The sequence below is a fragment of the Lithobates pipiens genome, unplaced genomic scaffold, assembly GCF_037356315.1.
Source record: "Lithobates pipiens isolate NorthernLeopardFrog02 unplaced genomic scaffold, aLitPip1_a1.2 Scaffold_16, whole genome shotgun sequence".
Taxonomy (NCBI): Eukaryota; Metazoa; Chordata; class Amphibia; order Anura; family Ranidae; genus Lithobates; species Lithobates pipiens.
The window spans coordinates 527,483,984-527,509,607 of record NW_027507748.1 but is presented as its reverse complement, the minus strand read 5'-3'; the positions used below and the strand labels follow the sequence as shown (position 1 = coordinate 527,509,607).

The window sequence follows — 25,624 nt, the reverse complement described above, 5'->3', positions numbered from 1 at the left end:
CCCACGAGGGGCCCTCTAATATTCACAACCCTATGTCCGCTTGGATGGTGGGGCTACCACCTCCACTCACAGCGCAGGCGCCGTTCAGCTTCGGAGATTTTCCGAAGCTTCGTCTGCTCCGGCCGGACACTATTTGATGGCCGGACACTATACGGCAGAACACCGGCTGTATCACGGGAGCGCGCCCGCAGATGCTTCTCACCATGCGAGGGAGCTCGCATGAACATGAGAAGCATCTGAGGGAGGAAGCTGAGACAGCCGCCGAGGGACCCCAGAAGAGCAGGTTCGAGGCCACTCTGCAAAACGAGCTGCTGGAGGTAAGTATAACATGTTTGTTATTGAAAAAAAAAAAAAATTCTCCTTACAATCCCTTTAATTTAAACATACAAAGACCCAAATATTTGAACTTGATGTTCTTTATTATTAAAGCCCAACTTTAACCAAAAATAAGTGGGGGGGGGGGGAATCCCTAAAATGGGGACAAAGTCAATAATGGCTGACAGAGGTTCTAACCCTACATACGCTTCCCCAAACTGAAAAAAAGTTTTGTCTGGGGTTTTGTTGGGTTTGATTCCTTTGCTTAATCGACTGCATGAAGGAATCAACTGTTCTCAAACAGCTAAATGTTAATAAAAAACAAGCAAAAAAGCTACTGGATCCCGACCTATGTATGCATGTAGTTGTACATTTAAAGTGTCATTAAACCCAAATCATTATAAATTGTCAATACATGCTATATCACATTGTGACATTGTGTTTATACTCACATTGCCACTAGAGTATTCTTTTTCTGTAGATTGTAAAAAACTTGGTTGACCCTTCTATTCACCATTCCTCCCTCCTTGTCTGTGACCGCACTGCAGCCTGAGGCTGTGTAGACTAGCTATTGCCACATCTACTGAGTATGCTGCAGTTTCAGTTCTCTTCTAAAGCTGGTCATAGATGAGTCGGCTTTTATTTTTGTTCAGCCAGTGGATTGAACGAACAAACTGACCCGATTCCCCCATCCCCATCGGATGCATCTGAATGTTCTAAAGATGCAAACTTTGGCTGAATTTGCATTCGTTGCGAAATGAATTGCACATGTCTACTCCCTAGGACAAGCGGGTAGTTCTGCATTACTCTGGCATTATCCTGTTCATTCTGCATGGTACCTTCTAATGCACCTTCCAGTTGAACCTGCATTGAAGCACACTACCATTGTGCGCTTTGCTAAAGAAAGTGTTGCAAGTCTAATTTTTTTTCATTCTCTTAGGTGTGTGGTGCAGTCAATTGAGGGCTCATTCACACTACCCGCACAGGAAAACAATCTATTTTCCTCTGTGGGCTACTGTTTCATTGGGTTTCAGCTTTTTGGGGGGGCGTTTTACAATGCAGGGCACTGTTTAACTTGCTGGTGCATCTGAGGGCTTCATTAACGTGATGACAGGGCACATACAAAGCCATTGTTTACCCTGTGCTCTGTAGAGACCTGCACTTTCTAGTGCAATAAAACGCATGTCTCTGCACATAGTGTGAGTGAGCCCTCAATTAAATCTGTTATCTTAACCCCTTTATGACTGCCAACACATATGTGCGGCAGCAAAAGGGTGGGCTATATCGCACACCACATGTATGTGTCGCTGGGTGGCCAATGTTTGTGCTGACAACATGCTAAAAGGCAGCTCTGGGTAGACATCTGTTGCCAGCAGGACCGGACTCCAATCATGTGACCACTGTGACATTGGTCATATAATCGCCAACCCTTAACTGCCCCCCCCTCCCGGTTTTCCGAACAGATGCTGGAGCAGGCAGGAAGGGGTTAAAGGAGAAGTATGTGATGTAAACACAGACCTGTATCTTCACCTTCACATTGCAGCATCTGTGTGATCACATGACTGCTGTTGTTTGTTCTGATCTCGATTTGTTCCGTGCAAAGATCAGTGGTTGTTAGTCGCCGCTCTCTGCTCTGCTCCTATGGTGGACCCGACTGTCAATCAGACAGTGGGGTGGATCCCAAGAATATTTGAGCCTGGCATGGCTCTGCCCGTTCAGCTGATAGCAGGCAATACCGCTATCAGCTGACTCTGGGTCAAAGGCGTTCAAATGTACTTCAGTGACCCAAAAGAGAAGACTGGCCAAAAAAAGCTTTGGCCATACTTCTCCTTTAGCTTCAAAACGTTGTAATGTGGAACTTCATTCTCTCAGTCAACATTGACAATTTGTATTACTAATGCTGCTAGCATTAGTAAATAGATGGAAAGTTATATTATACTGTAATTTATTTACATGTTTTAAACTTTTTTTTTTTTTTTATCCATTTCTTCAGTTACTTTCTGGTTTCTATGCCTAGGCAAATGTCAAACATCCCTGGGGTCTTCAAGTTGGGAGGAGGGACTCTATCAGATAAGCACACCCTCCTGCCTGCATGCCTGAGCTAAGGGCAGATGGATTCTAGGAAGTAAATGCTACATCAGGGGTAGGCAACCTTTCAGAGGTTGCGATCTACCTGGACAACATGAAGGAAATCAAAGATCCCTGGGGGGGGGGGGGGGGGGGGAGTTTCCTGTTGAAAAAAACAACTATCAGATGCCCAATAAAAGCACAGCATAGTGTCCTGTACATCCACTTCCACTAGCATTCACCATTCCCCTTCACATCATCCACCCCGACCCACAGTAGAGACCTCTGCCCCCATACAGTAGTGTCCTCTGCCCCCTCCCCTGTGTCCTACAGTAGGGTACTCTACCCCTCCTACTGTTACCATGTCCTGCGCCCCACCAATAGCAGTGTCTTCAGTCCCCCTTTATATCACACCCCAACTGTATTGTCCTCTGTTCCCCGAAGAAGTGTCCTCTGTCCCCTTCACATCACAACCCCCCCCCCCCACTGTAGTGTCATCTGCATCCATCATCCTCTGTCCCCTTCACATACACCCATTGTAGTCTGCTCAGCCCCCCCCCCCCAAAGGAAGGTCCTCTGTCCCCTTCACGCCCTCCCCCCACTGTAGTGTCCTCTGACCCCTACACACACCTCCCTCCCCCCCACTGTAGTGTCCTCTGCCCCCCTTCACCCCCCCCAATGCAGTGTCCTTTGTCACCTTTACATAACCCCCACTTTAGTGTCCTCTGCCTGCCCCCTCCCCCAAATACAATGTCCTCTGTGCTCTACACACATCCCCCCCCCACCCCCCACTGCAGTGTCCTCTGTCCCCTTCACACCAGTGTGTAGTAGGTAGCACTACATTGGTGTAGGGCAGAGCCGAGAGCAGGAAGTATGACGGTACTGGATAGAGGGCAGGAGCTTGTGATTGGCTGCTAAGACTGCCCAGCAACCAATCACCTGCTGGTTAATGTGAAAAGGTAATTCCAGCAGCCCCTGCCCTCTATCCAGTACTGTGGTTCATCCCAATCTTTGCAGTGAAGAGGAGAGCGGTGGAGGCTGGAGGAAGGACTGTGTGCAGGGCTGTGTTGCCGATTGACCCGTCGGCTGCCCAAGGCCAACGGGCTGATCTGATTTTGTTGGAATAAAAATACACTTTTTTGAATAATAAAAAATAAATACAGTAAAGATAGCCCAGTTTTTTTGTATAATGCGAAAGATGATGTTACGGCAAGCAAATAGATACTTGAAGCGGGGTTCCACCCTAAAGTGGAACTTCCGCTCATCGGAACCCTCCCCCCCTCCGGTGTCACATTTGACACCTTTCAGGGGGGAGGGGGGTGCAGATACCTGTCTAAGACAGGTGTTTGCACCCACTTCTGGGCATAGACTCTCACGGGAGTCTATGCCGTTTCCTGTCCCACCACGCTGTCTGCTGGGACACACATGGGTCCCAGAGACAGAGCCGACCACTCCTAGTGCGCTGCGCGAATCGCGCATGCGCAGTAGGGAACTGGGAAGTGAAGCCACAATGCTTCACTTCCTGATTCCCTCACCCAGAATGGTGGCGGCAGCAGCCGAGACCCGATCGATCGATCGGTCTCGGCTGCCGACATTGCTGGACCCTGGGACAGGTGAGTGTCCGTTTATTAAAAGCAGCAGCTGTAGTATTTATAGCTGCTGGCTTTTAATATTTTTTTTTGCAGGTGGAATCCCTCTTTAACATGTCATGTTTTATAACTGTGCACGCCCGAGGAAAGGGGCAAACAATGGTACTTAAAAATCTCCATAGCCAACACTAACACTTTCAGCTTTGTTACAGTTTACCTGTTTAGAGTTATAGAGGAGGCCTAGTGCTACACTATATATATATATATATATATATATATATATATATATATATATAGATAGATAGATAGATAGATAGATATATCTATATCGCGACTTGCGTACGTGTTCGTTTCTGCGTGCGAGCATGGAGGGACAGGGCACTTTTATTTTTATTTTTTTTACACTGTCCCTTTTAATTTATTTATTATGACTTTTAGTCCTATTACAAGGAATGTAAACATCCCTTGTAATAGAAATAAGCATGGCAGGTCCTCCTTAAGACCCCTTTCACACTGGGGCACTTTGCAGGCCCTACAGTGCTAAAAATAGCGCCTGCAAAGTACCCTGAATGAGCCGCTCCTGTCTCTTCAGTGTGAAAAAAAAGTCCTGCGAGTTGCATCTTTGGAGCGGTGAAGTAGCAGTGTGTATACCGCTCCTCCACCGCTCCAGCCCATTGAAATCAATGGGGCAGCGCGGCTATACTGCTTTGCGGGTGGTTTTAACCCTTTTTTCGGCCACTAGCGGGGGTTAAAAGCATCCCGCTAGTGGCCGAATACCCCTGCAAATATGACGGTAAATCGGCGCTAAAAAATAGCGCCGCTTTACCACCAGTGGACCCACCTCCCCAGTGTGAAAGGGATCTTATTGAGAGATCTGGAGTCAAAAAGACCCCATATCTCTCATTTGCCTTTTAGACCCCTTTCACACTGATGCGCGGGGCTTTCACACTGGAGCGGTGCACTGGCAGGACAGTAAAAAAAGTCCTGCTAGCAGCATCTTTGGAGCGGTGCCCATTGAAAGGGGGGTAGCAGCCGAATTCCACAGCTAAAGCGGTGCTAAAAATAGCGCAGTTTTTACCACCTACGCTGCTCCTGCCCCAGTGTGAAAGGGGCCTTAGACCCCTTTCACACTGAGGCGCTTTCACGCCAAAAAAAATCATCTGAAAAGCTCACAAAAACCTATTTTCATTAAAATCAATGAATGCTTTCAAACTGGGGTAGTGCACTGACAGGGTGGTGAAAACACGCCCCTCTCCATTGAAATAAATGGAAATTGCTTCAAAAGCGCCTGAAAAGCTCTTCAAGTGCTCAGTATTGTACTGGCAGTTTGCAAGCACCACAGTGTGAAAGGGGCCTTAAAAAAATGTAATTTTGACTTTAAGGCTACTTTCACACTGAAGCGTTACTATATTTACCGCCGCTTTACCGTCATTTTATTTGCGCTATTTGGCCGCTAGCGGGGGTGGTTTTAACCCCCACTAGTGGCCAAAAACGGGTTAAAACCGTCCGCAAAGCTCTTTGCAGGTGGGTTTGCAGCGCTGCCCCATTGTTTTCAATAGGAATGGGCGCTTTAGGAGCGGTAAATACACCGCTCCTACAGCACTCCAAAGATGCAGCTTGCAGGACTTTTTTGACCGTCCTGCAAGCGTACCGCTCCAGTGTAAAAGCCCTCGGCCTTTCACACTGGAGACACAGCAGTGGCTGTTTCATGGCGCTCTGCAGGTGCTATTTTTAGCACTGTAGTGCCTGCAAAGTGCCCCAGTGTGAAAGGGGCCTAACAAAAAAATAAATAAAAAATCAGCCCTTTAAGACTATGAGGTGGAATTGACATCAGACGTCGTTCTGGTCCTCCAAGGGCATAGAGTCAAGTGGAGGCCATCTTGCCCTCATTCAACTTCCTGCCCATCCCTCCAGCAGATCGGATCCCTTCTGCCTTTACGGATTTCTCTGGTAAGCTCTGAAAGGAACGGGAAGCGTTGGTGGGGGGCTCTCCTGCCACCTCTAGAAGTGGTTTTGCGTTGAATCTGCCGCTGAGACCACTATTATTTAGACAATCACCCACAGAACAAGAGGATATCAGGGTTATGCCAGTTGGCTGCTGCCATAACAACAGCATTTAGCATCCAAGTTATGACATAAATACTGTGGGCGTCAAGTGTTAAATAGTATTTTTTTGTTTTGTTGTTCTCCAATACAGTGAAGATCCGTTTTAAGGGCATAGACTGCCTAGTGTGAATGGGCTTTAAAAGTTTAGAATTGGTTTAAACTGTAATAGTTCCAATACATGTGTCCAATAAATGATTGATTTCTATAATTGACAACCCATGATATAGAATAGATATGGGAATGTGTTAATATAAGAGCACTGACATCAGGCATCACCCCTTTGTTTTTATGTGATGCAAGGTGGGGAATAGGGATGAGCTCAGGTGTTCGCATGCTCCACGCGCAGAGCCCGCCAGGAAGTTGGCGCAACGCTGCGCTAATCACAAGCAGTGAGACATTGTCCGATCTCTGCAGCCGCGCATCAGGAGAATGTCTCACTGCCTGTGATTAGCGCAGCGCTGCACCGACTTCCTGGCGAGCTCTGCATGCGGAGAATGCGAACATGCCGGAGCTCATCCTTGGTGGGGAATGACCTGGCCCAGAGCTGATTGGATTTTTATATTTAAACTGTAGTCTGATATGATGCCTAAAGCACAACGCTGCCTATAGAATTGAAATACGATTGAATTCATGAACAAAGTATCTCAGTGTTGCTGCCTTGGCCGATCGGCTCAGTTTGTTTGAATCCGATCTACAGTATATCGAGTCTAAATCGATTGACAGGGAAATTCTTCCTATGGGATTGGTTGCTGATAAGATCAGATAATAAAATCAATTGATATATGCCCACCATAGGACTGCCGCCTTGTAAGTACACATCAGAGTTCTGAGTCCTTCATGCGTTGCTCCTTTTGGTTTGCGGCAGAATGTGCATTGACTAGTGTTGTAATGAATCCGATCTTTTTTTTTTTTTTTCTAGCCTTCCTATGCTGTAGTCACAATGTCACTACTCTGTCAGTATTTCCATGTGCCTGGCTCATGCACTTTGCTCTGTAAGTGGTTAAGGTGGGGCAGGGCGTTCCTCTTCCCATCCTGCACTGTGTGTTGTCTTACCTGCACATTTGCATGTTTGACCTAGCAGGATAATTGGGCCCCAAGCAACATGGGCGTTCCCTTCTTCACAAACACTCAGTTTCATGTGTGACTCATAAGGCTGAGGCAAAGATACCACTTCCCTAATCTATCGTAGCCATTTTAACACTGCTGTCTTTTAAAAACACTTTTCTGCCGTGCCACTTTTGGAAACGTTATGCACTGAGGGTACAAAAGAACCAATGTCAAGGTAAGTGCTGTCTGTTTAGTGTCAGCCTTGAAAAGGCAAAGATGTCAGGTAAACATCGATCTCCTTGTGATGAAACAAGGGCTGCCTTGTATTACACCGCTGTCAGAACTTAGGATAACAATGCTACAAGTCACAATGTAAGGAGTCTTTATGTCGTTTTCTGTACCCTAGGAAGGGTATTGGGGTGAACCGTAAACGGTGTACCCTACTGTCACACCTATGGCATCACTGGCATGCAGTGCCTTTCAGCAAAAATGATCCTTGTTGCTGGTCCAGTGACATGTTTGCTCAGTGCAGTTCCTGTCATGGAGAATGAAAATATATCGTTTATAAAATAGGAACTGTTGCATTAATGTACGCTTTGATAGAACTGTATCAGTTCTTTTAATTTATCACTAATGATGGACATAACCGTTAAGCTGGGCATACACACAGTTTTTTATCGTTCAACCAGTTGGTTGGACGGAAAAAGAAACGTGAAGGATCCCTGCATCAACACAAGAGATACGGATGCAGGGATCTCTCCCACTGAGTTATTGTATTCGGACAGGGGGTGTCCCCCGCCCCCCCCCCCCCCCTATTGCAGATCACACTGATGTGTGTCTGCAGTCATCAGCTGCATGCGCTGATAGAATGCAGTTTTTTACAGCTAGACCGTTTGACTTCTGTTGAACAGAGAAGAGTACACACGTACTGAAAGTTGGCTGGTTCCTGCTTAACCAGCTGACTTTTTTAGTACATGTATATGATGGTTTTTTACTTTAAAATAATAAACACCTCATACTTACCTGCTCCGGTGGTTTTGCACAGAGTAGCCCCGATCCTCCTTTTCTCGGGTCCTCCGTTGGTGGTTATGGCTGCTCACACTTGCCGAGTGCCCCCCCCCCCCAGCAAGCTGCTTGCTCTGGGGGTACTTGTGCTTGCTCCCTATGGGACACCTAGAGCGTGGCTCAGTCCCAACCCTCACTCCCTCCTCCAGTGGCTTCCGCTGCTGTGTCTCAGCCAGTAAGGAGGGAGAGACCTGGGAGAGCTGCTGCTCTCGTGCACATCTCTGGATCGGAATGGGGCTCAGGTAAGTATTGTGGGGGTAGGGGGAGCTGTGCCCTGAAGTTTTTTTTTCCCTTCATGCAGGTAAAAAAACCTTCACCCTTTACAACCACTTTAAGATCATAATAATAACAATAGCATAGTATAAAAATTCTTGTCCGATAGCTGAGTTGGACATAGATGAATAGATCTCTTTCATTCAGTCTGTGGGCTTAACAAAAGAAATTGTAACATATTGCTCAATCCACGCCAACATCGCAGATAGATGGCTTTCTTGCTGTTGGATTATACATTCTGACAGCCAGTGGAGCCGATTGTCAGAATACCCTGAGCAGTGACTGTCTTTGACAGGGTGTAGGTGCTATTAGGCCAACAATTTTCCACCAAGCTCTTTTGAGAAATGGTGATTGGAAATCAATACGGGTGGCACCATCAGGGCTAACCAAGAAGTGCATTATGGCCAACTCGGCATGAATTGGCTGACAATTGATGTGCTTATGTCCAGCTTTATCTGTTGTCCTCTATAGGCTGACTGCAGTATATTTTTAACTAAAGTTGGCCACATACAAATCAGCTCAACAGACTGATCAGAAGATCGAAGGAGCTGCATAGAATATTGTTGTCCGAACAGTAAGCACAGTCAATCTGCAGCCTCCCTGTTCAGGTATTTTGACAGCCATGGGTACCAGCTGTCAAAATACAATAGGAGGCAGGAAAGATCCGTCCATCCGTGCTGTTTATTGTGGATGGAGGAAACGTAGACTTTGTTTAGTTCAACCTACAGGCTGAAGGAAAGGAATTTATGTGTGTACGGTCAAATAAGAAGTTAGATCAATCCTGCCTTCAGGTAATGAAGGATTTCGTTTTTCCTACGCAATAAATCTGCTCCCTGCCCCAATAAATATGTTCCTCCTGGTGGTATCATTGTTTTTGTCAAAACTAACTGTGCGATAAAGACTGAGCAATATAAAGATATTGTGGTTAAAGTTGACATTAGAATGACGTTGCTCTGGCCATCAGTATCTCTGACATTCTAATCACCTGGTATGGTAGGTCTTCTTGACACCTTCCTTTCGTAATGGTTTGCAAAGCTATGGATTAGAAGAGAGCTTTGGCAATGTTTAGGCTTATTCTTTTTTTAAGTGGTAGGATTTCTTGAGTTTCAGTAATAAAAGGCTGGCTTCTTGCATATTGTTTGGTTCAGCTGCTGAAAATTGGAGACCTCTTCACATATGTTGTCTTCTTTAGCTACCTCGTACATGTTATATGGTTATCACCTCATTTTACCTTTGTTAGGATAGACTAGACATTAAAGGGGTTGTAAACCTATGCATTAAGGTAAAAGAAAATACCTGGGCCCACAGCCCCCCCCCCCCCGTTTTACTTACTTGAGCCCTGTTTCTCTGCCCGGGGTTCTCGGCTCTTGATTGGATAGATTGATAGCAGCGCAGCCATTGGCTCCCACTGCTGTCGATCAAATCCAATGACGTGGGCGCCGGGGGGTGGGGCAGAGTCCTGCATTCGGCCTCTATGGATGCCGAATGTTGGACACGGGAGTGCGCCTGCAAGGTATACCCCCCAGAAGAGCATTTCTCCTAGGGAGTTATCTGATGTGGGGAGGAGCTACGAGAGGTGCCAGGGGACCCCAGAAGAGGATGTTCAGGGCCACTCTGCAAAACGAGCTGCACAGTGGAGGTAAGTATGATATGTATGCTATTTAAAATAACAAACGAAACCCTTACAAACACTTTAATTACTATGATGATGCTGATGATATCAGACCATAGCAGAGATCTCCTGCTGATTTTTCCTAAAAGGGAGGCCCTGTCAAGCACTATAATTCCCTGGCAGGAAACTACTGTTATCCGAGGGTATGGCTGTCACTGGGAATTTCTGCTTAACCTCTGCATGTACAACTTGACTGTTTTTTGTTTCTGCCCAGCTTTGGCTATTTAATAGTTATGTGTAAATCAACTTGGCATGGCATACATTCTGTTCTATTTAAACCCAATCCATAAAATCTATAAATTATTTTTTTCCAATCATTTTTTATTCAGGTTTTAAAGCATACAGATATAAAATCATTCAATACAGTATAGAAAAGCAACGGTACATGATATAACGTTAGTGACATAAACCATTGGTCGCTAAGGAACCGGTATAACGTAATATTAGTTTTTAACATTTTAATCTACTTTTAGAAATAATTTTCAATATTTTTACAGATGATCTCCAGTCATCCTTGAAAAACTTTAGTTGTCCCATCCCTTCCTCTTTACCCTGTAACACCGGCTTCTGCTGGAAACTACAAGTGGCCATTTCAATACACATTAAACTGACCATTCACTGTATGAATTTCCTAAGGAACCAGCTAAAATGGGTGGCCTTGTTGGCCAAGAAGCAGTTGCAGCCAATCAGATGCAGCAGCTGTGTGCCTATTTTGCCAGCTGGCAAAATGCAATAGTTTCAGGGGAAGATCCGTACATATGAGGTGGGTAGAAGAACCTGTTCATTTTTTTTTTCTGTGCAGCCTACAGGGTGAAGGAACAATTATCAGTGTCTTTACACAGGCTTGGTGCACTGTTGTCACGGTCAGGAAAGCCACCATGAGAAATGCCATGTAGACAGGAAGTGGCTAAAGAAGCACTGAGAATGCAAGAAGCGATGGAAAACAAAAAGCCAAAACTATTTTTTTTTTTTTTTTACATAGAAAAGGCAAGTATTTTAGCAAATTAAATGTCATTCATTAGGGTTTGAATAGACTTTTATGAACATCACGCTAGTACTAGATCTGCCGTGTTTCCTGAAAATGCAGTTACGGTACTTTCAGTGGATATAAAAAGTCTATAAACCCCTGTTAAAATTTCAGGTTTCTGTCATGTAAAAAAATGAGACAAAGATAAATCATTTCAGAACTTTTTCCGCCTTTAATGTGACCTATAAACTGTACAACTCAGTTGAACAACAAACTGAAATTTTTAGGTGGAGGGAAGTAAAAATAAAAAAAATGAAATGACATGGTTGCATAAATTGTGCACACCCTTACACTAATACTTTGTTGTAGCACCTTTTGATTTTAGTAAAGCACATAGGCTTTTGGAGTATGGGTCTATCAGCATGGCACATCTTTACTTGCCATTATTTGCCCATTCTTCTTTGCAAAAACACTTCAAAACTGTCAGATTATGAGGGCATCTCCTGTGTACAGCCCTCTTCAGATGACCCCACAGATTTTAAATGGGATTCAGGTCTGGGCTCAAAACTCCAAAACTTTTATCTTCTTCTGGTGAAGCCATTCTTTTGTTGATTTGGATGTATGCTTTGGGTCGTTGTCATGCTGAAATATGAAGTTCCTCTTCATGTTCAGCTTTCTAGCAGAAGCCTGAAGGTTTTGTGCCAATATTAACTGGTATTTGGAACTCTTTAGAATTCCCTTGACTAAGGCCCCTGTTCCAGCTGATGAAAAACACCCCCAAAGCATGATGTTGCCGCCACCATGATTCACTGTGGGTTTGGTGTTCTTTTGGTGATGTGCAGTGTTTGCTTTTGCGCCAAACATATCTTTTGGAATTTATGGACAAAAAGTTCAACCTTGGTTTCATCAGACCATAACACATTTTCCCACATGCTTTTGGGAGACTTCAGATGTGTTTTTGCAAAATTTAGCCGGGCTTGGATGTAGCCCATAGCCCAGACATATGAAGAATGCAGGAGATTGTTGTTGCATGTACCACACAACCAGTACTTGCTAGATATTCCTTTTGCTGTAGGCCTCTTGGCCGCCTCCCTGACTAGTTTTCTTCTTGTCTTTTCATACATTTTGGAGACATGTCCAGTTCTTGTTAAAGAGGGATTCCCCCAAAAAAAAAAAAATTAAAAGCCAGCAGCTATAAATACTACAGCTGCTGACTTTTAATAAATGAGCACTCACCTGTCCCGGGTTCCAGCGATGCCGAGGCCGATCGATTGCTCGACCCTCGGCTGCTGCCGCCACCATTCTAGGTGAGGGAATCAGGAAGTGAAGCGAATCGGCTTCACTTCCCGGTTCCCTACTGAGCGAGTAGCGCAGCGCAATAGGAATTCTCCGCGCTGTCACTGGGACCCGTGTGTGTCCCAGCAGACAGCGCGGCTGGACAGGAAATGGCATAGACTCCCATGGAAGTCTATGCCCGGAAGTGGGTGTAACTACCTGTCTTTGACAGGTATCTCCACCCCCCTCCCCCCTGAAAGGTGCCAATTGTGACACCGGAGGGGGGGAGGGATGCGATCAGCGGAGGTTCCACTTTAGGGTGGAACCCCGCTTTAATATCACTATTGTGCCACTTGATGAGTGTCTTCACTTTGTTCCATGGTATATCTAATTCCTTGGAATTTTTTGTTTGTACCCTTCTCCTAACTGATACCTTTTAACAATGCGATCCGTCTGATGCTTTGGAAGCTTTCTGTGGACCATGGCTTTTGTTGCAGGATGTGATTAAGAAAATGTCAGGAAAGACCTGCTAGAACAGTTGAACATTATTTGTGGTTAATTAGAGACACTCTAAATGATGGCCAGTGTGTACTGACTCCTATTTAATATGAGTTTGAATGTGATTGCTTAATTCTGAACACAGCTACATTCCCAGTTATAAGAGGGTGTGCACACTTATGCAACCACATTATTTTAGTTTTTACCCCCCCACCAGTTTGTTTTTCAACTGAGTTATACAGTTTATAGGTCACATTAAAGGTGGAAAAAGTTCTGAAATGAATTATCTTTATCATTTTTTTTACATCACAGAAACCTGACATTTTAACAGGGGTGTGTAGACTTTTTATATCCACTGTATGTTATGAAAAAAAAATGAAAACGGAGGTAACCTTAGGTCACATCCTTTGTTTTGGAAGATCAAAGAACCTAGATGAAATGGCAAATTTGTGGTTGCAAGTGAAAAAAACCAAACTCATGATGCCCCATAAAATCATTTGTGTATCGTGTAATCATTTCTTTTCTCCACGCTTTATACATTATGAACATTGTAACTTAAATGTCGAATAGGATAATTCTTGAATAGGCCACGTGAGATTTGACTGTTACTGATAGACGGAAAATGTAGTGGGATGACTGCATTCTGAGGGTTCTGAGGGTATTGGGTGCCACTATATATCTCAAATGAATCTACATTTTCTTTTTACTTTTAGAACCCCTGCTTCTCTATAGCACCCTTTGCTAAGAAAGTTCACTGGACTTTGCTCCTGGGCTGAAAAAAATCATATCCCCCCCCCCCTCCCTCCTTGATTTCATAATTTTTATCTAATAAGTGTGGCTATCTGGGTCCACCAAGAGGAGAAATCTGATTGGCATAAGTGTGGTCAGGTACTTGAGAGTGTAAGCTGAGTGATAGGCATTGACAGGGGAGCAGAGAACTCCTCTGTCATTGCTGTAACCACTGGCAGCATCGTTCTGCTACAATAGGAAAACAATTTGCTTAAGTTAAGTTTTTTTTATTAGAATCAACTTTACCCAGCCTGATCAAGGCTGATAAGGACATTGGTAGCATAATTGATCATTTTATTAGCGATAGATAGATACTTTCCAACCGATATGTAGCTTTGTGGTTGTTTGCATCAGCAAGAGGAAAAAGTATGTACTAAAAGGTCTTAAAAAAAGCTGTTCAGATACCCACAGATATGAGATGATCTACACATGGCCTTAACATTAGAATGAACTGAAGGTGTCAACAGCAACTCTCTTTAGTCCACAGCCAGCTGGAATTAACCATGCAATTCCCCCTGTTTTTCCATCTCATATTACCTATGCATGGAGGATGTTGTAAGTTCTTTTTTGCTTTTTCTTGTGTGTCATTACTCTCTAGCAATCCCTAGATGTGAAAAGTTAGACTGGAAATCACATTTTTTGTTGAATTCCTGCTTGGCTAAAAATATCATGAGTTGGGCCAAGCGGATGAAAGAAATGTAATTATTCCCGTTTATAGCGAAAGGGGGAAGTAAATCGGGTTTTTACACTGAGTTTTCATAGCTGCTATCGGCTCCATTCACACTTGTGTGACTTTGTCATCCAACTTTAGATATCAAAGTTGCATGACAAGTCGTTCCATGTTTTTAAATGATAACTATTCATATATGCGTGACTTAAAGTTGCAGCAACTGCTAAGTAGTTCATGCACTAGTTTGGTCTGACTTTCATGCAACTTGAGGGCCATAGACCTCAATGTTAACCCTTGGAAGTTGCTTGAAAGTTGTACCTGAATGTTATAAGATGCAACTTGTGTGTTATTGGAATGGCATGATTTACATTAAGTACTTTCTAGACCTGTTGAAAAAATTCTCTTAGGGCTAGTTCACACCATAGAAATGCAGTCCAGATACATTTCAGATGCTTTTCTGCATGCGCATTTTTAATGCGTTTTTTTTAATGCAGTCTAGTGCATTTTTTCACCTTCTTTTTTTTCTTAATCCTAAATAAGGACGTGTTCCAGTGCATTTTTGGTGCATTTAGATGCGTTCTAGTGCATTTCTGATGTGCTTTACAGTGTTCCAGTGCAGGAAAAATGCTTTAAAAAAAAAAATTCTCAAGCTGGAACGCACTGGTGTGAACTATGCCATTGAAAACCATATAGCCTACTTTCCATGGGTTTTTTTGATGCAGAAAAAAAAGGCACTGGACTGTATGTGGCGTGAACTGGCCCTTAAAGTCAAATAAGAGCCAACCCACACAATCGTTGGCCTTGCAGTGTGCTGCTCTATAGCATGTGTATTGTAGTGCACTAGTTGTGAACAGTAACTGACAGCTTTTTGTAAACCTTGCTGTGTTCAAAACGGGGATGAAAGTAGATGTCTTAGATGGCATTTTGACCTGATGGCCTTCAAACAGGTTTATGTCTGGTATATAGAATTTGGCATTCTGAACATTTTGTAAATAATAGTAGATAAGACAAAACTGGAGACTTACAGGATGAAGCACAACTTTTGCTTTCCATCCTACCATGGCCTTTGCAGCCAACTGCACACTAGAACTACGTTAAATTTACTGCAATACCATACCTCCCAACTTTTTAAGATGAGAATGAGGGACACCTATCAACAAAAGTATGCAGGCATAGGACACACCCCTTGCCACGCCCCCTTAAAGGAGAATTGTACAAAATTGGTTAAAACCACAAGTGCTTTTTTTTTTTTACCACTACTATTCCTTTATATTGGCCTTTGGAATTTACAAATGCAGCAATTTAGAAATCGGATGAAAGGTTTAGTGCTGAAAAACACTTTTTGATAGATAAAAAGTACATTTTATATACATCTATATAGATCAGATCAAAATGAGGGACACATGAGGAGGAATGAGGGACATTGCTCCAAATTAGGGACAGTCCCTTGAAATCAGGGACAGTTGGGAGCTGTGGCCATACAACCTTAGCTCACTGCATTGGCTACGCTGTTTTGTAGAAGCCAGCAAAATGAAAAATCATTAGCATCCTTGAATAAACTGTTTTTATGTGAATGCTTTGTTCACTTACAATTTTATTAAAAGCTGCATATCACCTTTATAACCAGGAGTAAATGTTTACCCAATGCTGGGTTACCGTGCCAATCCAATCTACCCGTGGTTGGCATACACAGAAAGCACTCCAAGCACAATGAAGACTTTTGTGAACTGAGGTCTAGATAACCAATACACAACAGTTATTAGCAGGGACATTGCTGTCACATCTGCGGTGCTGGTTAGTATCTATATCTTTTTAAAACAAACGTATTTTGTTGCTTTTGCTTTTCAGTTTTTCTCACTATAGAAGGAGCAGCAAGACATTGGTTGCTAGGTAGTCCTTGCCTATAGTTTTACATGTAATGTAATTGCAGCTTGCCAGTCCTTAGATGTGATGATTGCATTCATTTTACCCTTTTCAGGCTTTTTTCCCTTTTCTCCCCTGGTGATCCAGCCAGTAATACACTTTCAATGGCCCAAATAAATTATTTATTCTGACCAATGAAATTAGGTAAACAGGTAAACGTGGCTAAATGCGTTACACACTTTTTCAAGTGTCTGTTTTTTGTTTTTGCCAAAACGCTGCTGCCAGGAGGAAGGCTTCTAGGAGAATTTAGAAAATGTACAGTGCATGTAGCCTAAAAATTACTATATCTACAACCCATGATACATTGATGGTCAGTGGGAAAAATTCACCTTACACAAGTGTATCTTGCAGATAGCTAAAGGGATCAGTGGTGTCAGTAGGGACATATCTGCGAGGTAGAAATTGATGATTGCTCAAGGAACCCTGAGCAACCTATTGAGGAACCCTGGTTGAGAAATCCTGTTCTGGGGTGAAAATCCTCACTCCCCGTACTGTATATACAAGGCAGTAATGTGTTAGCACTACAGAACGGAGGCGTAAGATGTCATGCCTCCCGATCCGTTCTGGAATGGGTAATGGCTAAATCCTGGAGCCCAGTGCTGGAACCAGTTTCAAATGAACTGGAAAGCCAGAGTGCTTGCACACTGGGGCGCTGTGTGACAGGGTGTCCAAAAAAGTCCCGCAAGCAGCTTTTCTGAGAGAGTTGCTTTAGGAACGGCGCTTTGCGGGTTCTTTTAACTCTTTACTCGGCTGCTAGCGGGGTTTAAAAGCACCAAAAAAGATCCCCAAAAATGACGGTAAAGCACCACTAAAACTAGCGGCACTTTACCGCCGGCGCCCCCGTGCTGGCAGTGTGAAAGGGCTCTAACAGAATATAAAATTATCGTTCTTAAAATGAGAAAATTTGAATGATTCTGTTAGTGTATGGCCAGCTTTGGATTGCGATAATGGAGCGGCCTAATCGCTCTACATAAGTTTGTGACTGGCTACGTTTAACCACTTTCAGACCGGACCATTTTGCTGGTCAATGACCAGAGGTCTTTTTACAATTTGGCACTGCGCTGCTTTAACTGGTAATTGCGCGGTCATGCAATGTTGTACCCAAACAAAATTTGCGTCCTTTTTTTCCCACAAATAGAGCTTTCTTTTAAAGGTATTTGACTGACTCTGCGATTTTTATTTTTTGCGATATAAACGTAAAAAGACCGCAAATTTTGAAAAAAAATGATATTTTCTACTTTTTGTTATTAGAAAAATCCAATAAACTCAATTTTAGTCATACATTTAGGCCAAAATGTATTCAGCCACATGTCTTTGGTAAAAAAAAAGTCAATAACTGTATATTTATTGGTTTGCGCAAAAGTTGTCACATCTACAAACTAAGGTACGTTTTCTGGAATTTACGCAGCTTTTAGTTTGACTGCCTATCTCATTTCTTGAGGTGCTAAAATGGCAGGGCAGTACAAAACCCCCCCAAATAACCCCATTTTGGAAAGTAGACCCCCTAAGGAAATTGATAAGAGGCATGTTGAGCCCATCACTAAAATATATATATTTTTTTTTTTTACACAAAGTTGTCACTAAATGATATATTGCTCACACATGCTATTAGCATATGTGAAATGACACCCCAAAATAAATTCTGCTGCTTCTCCTGAGTACGAGGATACCACATATGTGGGACTTTTTGTGAGCCTAGCCGTGTACGGGGCCCCGAAAACCAAGCACTGCCTTCAGGCTTTCTAAGGGCGTAAATTTTTGATTTCACTTCTCACTACCTATTACAGTTTTGAAGGCCATAAAATGCCAAGATGGCACAAAACCCCCACAAATGACCCCATTTTAGAAAGTAGACACCCCAAGCTATTTGCTGAGAGGCATGTTGAGTCCATGGAATATTTTATATTTTGCCACAAGTTGCGGGAAAATTACAAACTTTTTTTTTTTTTCACAAAGTTGTCACTAAATGATATATTGCTCACGCATGCCATGGGCATATGTGAAATGACACCCCAAAATAAATTCTGCTGCTTCTCCTGAGTACGGGGATACCACATATGTGGGACTTTTTGGGAGCCTAGCCGCGTACGGGGCCCCGAAAACCAAGCACCGCCTTCAGGCTTTCTAAGGGCGTTACAGTTTTGAAGGCCATAAAATGCCAAGATGGCACAAACCCCCCCAAATGACCCCATTTTGGAAAGTAGACACCCCTAAATTTAGGGGTACACTAGCGAGACTAGGTAATAAATGGCGGGTGCCCTGAAACTATAAAAAAATAACTAACCAACCAGCGTCACCTGTAACAGTTATATGGTGATCACTGGTGAAAGGGTTAACTAGGGGGCAATCAGGGGGCTTTATGCGGTAGTATATGGGGGTCCCTGGCGCTATAAAAAGCTGCGGCGAACCTAAATACCTACCTGCCTAACTAGCGTCACCTGTGACACTAATACAGCGATCAGAAAAACGATCGCTTATTAGGCTGGGTTCACACTGGAGCGATGCGGGAACGCCACGAATCCGCGGCGGGTTCCCGCATCGCATGCCTCCCGGCGGCAGTTCACACTGCCCTATGCGAACTGCTGGGAGTGTCAGTGAAATGTTAATGACACCCCCAGATCAGTTCGCATATCGCAGTACGACCTGCAAACTCGGATCGCATGGTGTGAACACCCATGCGATCCGATTCTGCTGCGGACAAAAAAAAGGGTCCCGTGCGAATTTGCGGCGGGTGCGGCGCGAATTCAGCCATACTATCTGTATGGCTGAACTCGAATCGCACAGAGATCGGATGTGATTTGCACTGCAGTGCGGTGCGAATCACATCCGTTCTCATAAACCGCTGCAATGTGAACCCAGCCTTAGTGACACTGGCGACGGGGGGTGATCACGGGGTTAAACCTTTATTGGGGGGGTTAGGGGGGTACATTAGAACTAAAGGGGGCTAACCCTAACTGCCCTAACAGTTATTACAGTCACAAATGACACCAATGCAAAAAAAAAAAATGCAATTGGTGTCACTGTGACTGGGGGGGCAGGGGTAATTGGGGGGGTGATCGGGGGGTGAAGGGGGGGTGTGAGTGTGCCTGGCATGTTCTACTGTGTAGTGTCGTGTTGGTGCAACTCACCGATCCTCTCTCCTCGGTGCCGGAATGAAAAATACCGACACGGAGGAGAGATTACATCACTTCCTCTGCCTGTGTTTACATTACAGGAGAGGAAGTGATGTCACGGAGCATTTCCATTCGTCGGGAGCGATCGCGAGGGGGTGGCCATGAATGAATGGCCGCCCCCTCATCCCGGATCGCTCCCGAACGAATACCGACCACCGCAGGCACGGGGGGGGGCCCGATCGGGCCCCCCACCCGCGGGAAGGCAGGGACGTATATATACGCCCATATGCCTGCCCGTGCCATTCTGTCGACGTATATCGTCGTGCGGCGGTCGGCAAGTGGTTAAACAGGAACTTTAATGTTTTTTTTAACCATACTTGTAAAAAGGCGAACTTAAAATAAACCTGTACTTTGACTTTGCAGGGCAAATTATCAGGTTCCTTTTACTTCCTTCCTTCCCTAATCTATAATCGCCATCTCTTCTCTCTTCCACTGTTCAATTAAAGTGGATGTAAACCTGCTCTCATCCTTTCTAAACTACTGCCATAGGGGTTATCAATAAGGACATACATGCCTCCTGCATGTATCATTACCTGTCAAATGTCTCCCCTCTGTCTGTTATGAGACCCGAAAAACTGCAGATTCTGTGGGTAGGTCTGTTGTCCGGGGCTCAGTGGGCGGAGTCATGATGTCATTAGACTCCCCACCCACCTCTACACTCCCCCTGACCAGGCACTGATATTTATTACACTGTACTTCTACAGGTCTTGTGGATTATGCCACATAATCACTAGCATCCAGTCAAAACCCTGGAATGTCACCACATGGCTTCAGCATGCCCAATCCGGCTGAGGTGTGGAGCAGCCAATCATTGGAGAGCTGGAGAAGAAAGGATGGAGGAGTGGAAGTACACAGAATACCTCTGTCACACTTGTGCATGAGATAAAAAAAAAAGATAAGAGGACTGCACAGAGCTGGATCAACTCTTTGTGGCAAGACTGCGCACAGATTATATGAAATCCTATACTGTACAAGGTACAAGCCTTAACTAAAAAAAAAAATAAATAAATTTGGGTTTACATCCACTTTAAGTAAAAGATCTCTGAGTATGAGGCGCATATGATTCGCTTCTCATCCTCTCACATTGCAGTATTGGATGTTTGGATAGCCAATCACTAATCACCAGTGCTGTCGTGCAGGGGCGAAGAAAAGGGCCTTGGTACTGTTTAGCCGCTTGCCAACCGCCTCACGCAGATATACTGAGGCAGAAGGGCACGTACAGGCAAACTAACATATCTGTACATTGCCCTTTAAGAGGAGGCCGGCGGGTGCACGTGCGCCACCAGCGGCAAGCTCCAAGAGTCAGGTCGCGATTCCCACGGACTCGGTGTCCGCAGGGATACCCGCGATCGTCTCATGGAGAGGAATAACGGGGAGTTGCTAATGTAAACAAGAATCTCCCCTTTCTGCCTAGTGACAGTGTCACTGATCTCTGCTCCCTGTGATCAGGAGCAGAGATCAGTGATGTGCCACACATAGCCACGCCCCTCCCCAGTTAGAATCACTCCCCAGGACATGCTTAACCCCTACACTACCCCCTATTGGTTAACCCCTTCACTGCCAGTGTCATTTACATAGGAATCAGTGCATTTGTATACCACTGATTGCTGTATAAATGACAGTGTTCCCAAAAATGTCTGACGTGTCCACCATAATGTCATAGTCATGATAAAAATCACTGATCGTTGCCATTACTAGTAGAAAAAATAAAAATGCCATAAAACTATCCCCTATTTTGTAAACGTTGTAACTTTTGCGGAAACCAATCAATAAATGCTTATTGCGATTTATATATATATATATATAAATATTTGGGGGATCATAGCAAAATGTAAAAAATAAAGCGTTTTATTTTTTTTTTCACAATTTTCGCTCTTTTTTTGTTTATAGCTCAAAAAATAAAAACCGCAGGGGTGATGAAATACCACCAAAAGAAAGCTCTATTTGTGGGAAAAAAAGGACGTCAATTTTGTTTGGGAGCCACGTTGCACGACCATGCAATTGTCAGTTAAAGCGACAGTGTCGAATCGCAAAAAGTGCTCTGGTCTTTTGACTAGCAAAATGGTCCGGGGCTTAAGTGGTTAAAGAGAACATGTCACCAACTTAAAAAAAATGTGGGTAAAGCGGGAGAGAAGACCGTGATTATTACTAGCGGCTATAACAGCCGCTAGCGATAATTGTAAGTGAATCCGGCAGGCTGGTTGTACCCAAGTTGATAGATCGATCAACTTGGTACATTAATTCTGCCCATTAATGGTTGAAATACCGGCCGGTTCAGCAGAGATTTGGACCATGTATGGCCGGCCTTAATCAATTACCTATACAACCCCCTGCCTCTTAGCACTTTCTAGCCCTCTCTACTTCTGGGATTGTATAATCATTCCCTTTGCAGGCCCAGCTACTCTGCCCCTCCCTTCCGTTCCCCACATAACCTTTTATGTATGGGGGAAGGCTATAGAGTGTCATACTATAGAGAGTCACTTTAGTGACCACCCTGAGTCTGCAGGGTTTCCTGGAGTTCAGTTTTTATAGTAGGCAAAATGTTTAGTTACCTATCATTACTGTTTAACATTAGCAGTCATACTGTATGGCAAATCTTTTGAGTGTGAAGCTATTGTCTTTCAGGCTGTAACACAGCTATAATGGACTTAAAGGATAAGTTTGGGGTTACAGAAAAAATAAACGTATATATACTCACCTCACCAGTGTGAAGCTGCATCTTCCCCACATCGGCTCTTAAGACTATAAACTGAGCGATCGAATGACTGCTGATCACTAAGTTCACAGTCTGCTCAGAGCGGTGATCAATGACTGTTAGTCACCCCTCTCCACTTTGAATAGGGAACTAAGAAACCATGTTTAAAAAGTTTTATAATTATGGGATTTCTATGAATATTATATTTCTGGTTACATTTTAAGCTATAGTTATCAAAACTTTCTATATTCCTCCTTTACTAATTTAGTATAGCTAAAAAAAAACAAATAGAGTAATGCATTGTACTGATTTGTATGTCAAATTAAAGGATAGTAAATGAAAGCAAATTTAGCTGGTCTGACTGCCTTCAATGGGCAGTACTACAATTGTCATTGTGTTCATTCAAGCTTTACTAGCTGCTGTTGTGACCCACTAAACACACTACTGGACAGCCATCATTGTGCACTCATGAATGTAAACAATGGGGAATGGTCTCCCCAGATAGAACTTAGCATTGTGATAAAGAATAAAAATAATTACCAAGCAGCCCCTCTACTAGTAAATAATGTATTCTTCATAGACAGACATATTGCTCAGTCAGTATTTTATTTTGAGGTCATGCTGGTGCGCACTGTACAACTTCTTATGGCAGCCCGGGGTCATACTCAGGTATGTTAGTGTGCATATCTTGGTTTATTCCAGGTGATGTAAGAGGATCCAAAGGGCAGTGACTGAGCTTGCATGGGCTGGGATAAGGCAAACAATCCACAAGGGCGTGTATGACCACAGAGACAGTGCAGTTGGTGTTTTAGAATGTAAATCACAATACTTGGAGAGTTCGGTGCCAACATACCGGTTTAGGACACCGTGTGCCATTTTAGAATCCCTTGTTATTGTGCTACTTCGAATAATGTTCATGCACCTGTACATTAAGACCAGGATTACAACATATTTGAAGATCACCAGGCAGTGATGATACAAAATGATGTATGGCTGATGTGCCTTCAACATTACTTTTCTAGCTAACTGCAGCCAGAGATATCTCAAACGTCAGAGTGAAGCTATATACATAGTGAATTTCCAAATAAACTGGCCAAGATTTGAGCTGTGGTCCCACCAGACTTGACCACCTTAGATCTGAAAATCGAAGGAGCCAGGCGGAGCATTGCCAGTCAAACAGCAGCTGCTTCCAATCAGATGATGTCAATCTTTGATTAATCCGGTGGTCTCCAAACTGCTGCCCTTTGCTTGCTTTTATCCGGCTCTTAGGGCAATATTTCATCATCTCACACAAACAATGGGCCACAGTTCCTCCCAATGACACCAACGATGGGCCACAGTTCCTCCCAATGACACCAACGATGGGCCACAGTTCCTCCCAATGACACCAACGATGGGCCACAGTTCCTCCCAATGACACCAACGATGGGCCACAGTTCCTCCCGATGACACCAACGATGGGCCACAGTTCCTCCCGATGACACCAACGATGGGCCTCAGTTCCTCCCGATGACACCAACGATGGGCCACAGTTCCTCCCAATGATGGGGCACAGTTCCTCCCAATGACACCAACAATGGGGCACAGTTCCTCTCACTGACACCAAAGATGGGGCATGGTTTACTCCCACAGTCTGACCCCCCCCCCCCCCCCTAAAAGTCTAAACTGACCCCTTGTTTAGAAAGTTTGGAGACCCCTGAATTAACCTGGCTGTGGGTGCCATGTGCCAGAATATAAAGCTGGGGGGGGGGGGGGTGATTCCTTCATCCATGCTGTTTAGCATGGATGGGGGTGATCAGTAAATTTTTCTCATTACTGTGCATGATCAGCTGAAGGTTTGTTTTTGGCCTACATTCTTGGCATAAGGATTTCGAATTTGCTTGTTAGATTGGCTAAATTATCTTTAATTTTCTTGAATCCTTCATTCACACCTGAGCATAGTGCAGCGACAGCTGATGCATCGCAGGATTTTTTTTTCTACCTTTTTTTTGTGTTTTTTTTTTTTTTGGTGCACCACCATTCATTTGGATGGGTCTCCCTTCGCTCCAAAGAAGCTAATGTAATCCTGACAATTTTTGTTGCGATTTTGTCGCTCAACTATTGTGGCAAAATCGCACAGTGTTTGGGGTGCCATTAAGAAATAATGGCATTGCAACTGGGTCCTGTGTTTTGCTGCGATTCTGGAATTGTGATTCCGCCCACGATTCTGGGACACTCAGGTGTGATCGGAGCCATAAGATATTATAGTTCATGTGCACAAGAAAACCCAGGATTTGGAAGTACACTGTGTGCGCAATTATTAGCCAAGTTGTATTTTTGAGGATTAATTTTCTTGTTGAATAACTACAGCGCTCTCGGTCAATCAAAAAGTTAACCTGAATTAACCTCAAACCTGAATATTTTGAAGTAAAAGTGATGTTTTGGCTTTCTTGGGATATCATCTGTGTGAGCACAATTATTGGGCAACTATTATGCAGCGTATACGTGGTTGGAATTTCTGACAACAAATGTTCGATGTGAGCTTGTTGGAAATTCCGACCGTGTGGAGACTCCATCGGACATTTTCTGTCGGAATTTCCGACAACAGAAATTTGAGAGCTGGATAAAATTTTCCGACAATAAAATCTGTCTTCGTAAATTCCGATTGTGTGTACACAAGTCCGATGCACAAAAGTCCACACATGCTCGGAATCAAGCTATTTCTTGGCTCGTCCTACGCGTTGTACGTCACCGTGTTCTTGGTGATTGGAATATCCGACATTTGTGCGAGCATGTGTGTGCAAGACAAGTTTGAGAGAACATCCATCTGAAATAAATCCAGGATTTTGTTGTCGGAATATCCAATCGTGTTTATGCGGCATAAGTGTGCAGAATTATCATGCAACTAAATGAAAAACAAAAATTTTCCCATCTCACTTGTTTGTTTTCATCTGTTAGTGAGAATAATAAGCAAACAACTCAAATTCTACAAATAAACATTTCTGACATTTAAAAAAAACAAACAAATGTGACCGATATAGCAACCCTTCTTTTTAATACCAGTATAAGCCTTCCGTTCATGTAGTCTGTCAGTTTTGTGGTCTGTTGACGGGCCATGTCAATATTCATTATACTTGTGATGGAGAATTTCCCTGCATAAATATGGTCTTCTTGGAAGATGCAGACTTTTTCCTGTACCGCCGCTTGAAGAAAGTGCCTTCTAAAAACTGTCAGGTATGGGAGTTGATTTTGAGTCCATCTTCAACCCGAAAAGGTCCAACTAACTAATCTTTAATAATACCAGTACCCCACATCCACTTTGCTGGCGATTGAGTCAATGTGGAACTCTGTGCCCATTACTGATCCAGCCAAATGCTCATCCATCTGGCCCATCAAGAGTCACTCCCATCTCATCAGTCCAAAAAACTGTAAAAAAATAAATAAAATATCTGTCTTCAGATATTTCTTGGCCCAATCTTGACGTTTCAACGTATGGATCTTGTTCATTGGTGGTCGGGTTT

The 25,624-nt window shown here is 43.8% G+C and overlaps 1 protein-coding gene across 8 annotated transcripts in view; it reads left to right on the top strand.

The window, feature by feature from the left end:
- ELF1 (E74 like ETS transcription factor 1) overlaps positions 1–25,624 on the top strand; it is a 213,998-nt gene that overhangs the window by 60,005 nt on the left and 128,369 nt on the right. For 2 of the 8 annotated variants that reach the window (XM_077483166.1, XM_077483163.1), the window contains exon 1: positions 7,205–7,359. The exons of 5 other annotated variants lie outside the window; for them this stretch is intronic. The gene's annotated coding sequence lies outside the window, so the exon portion shown is untranslated. Of the gene's footprint in view, positions 1–7,197; positions 7,360–25,624 lie in introns of those variants that run through there. One more of the 8 variants, XM_077483158.1, reaches the window with a different exon arrangement.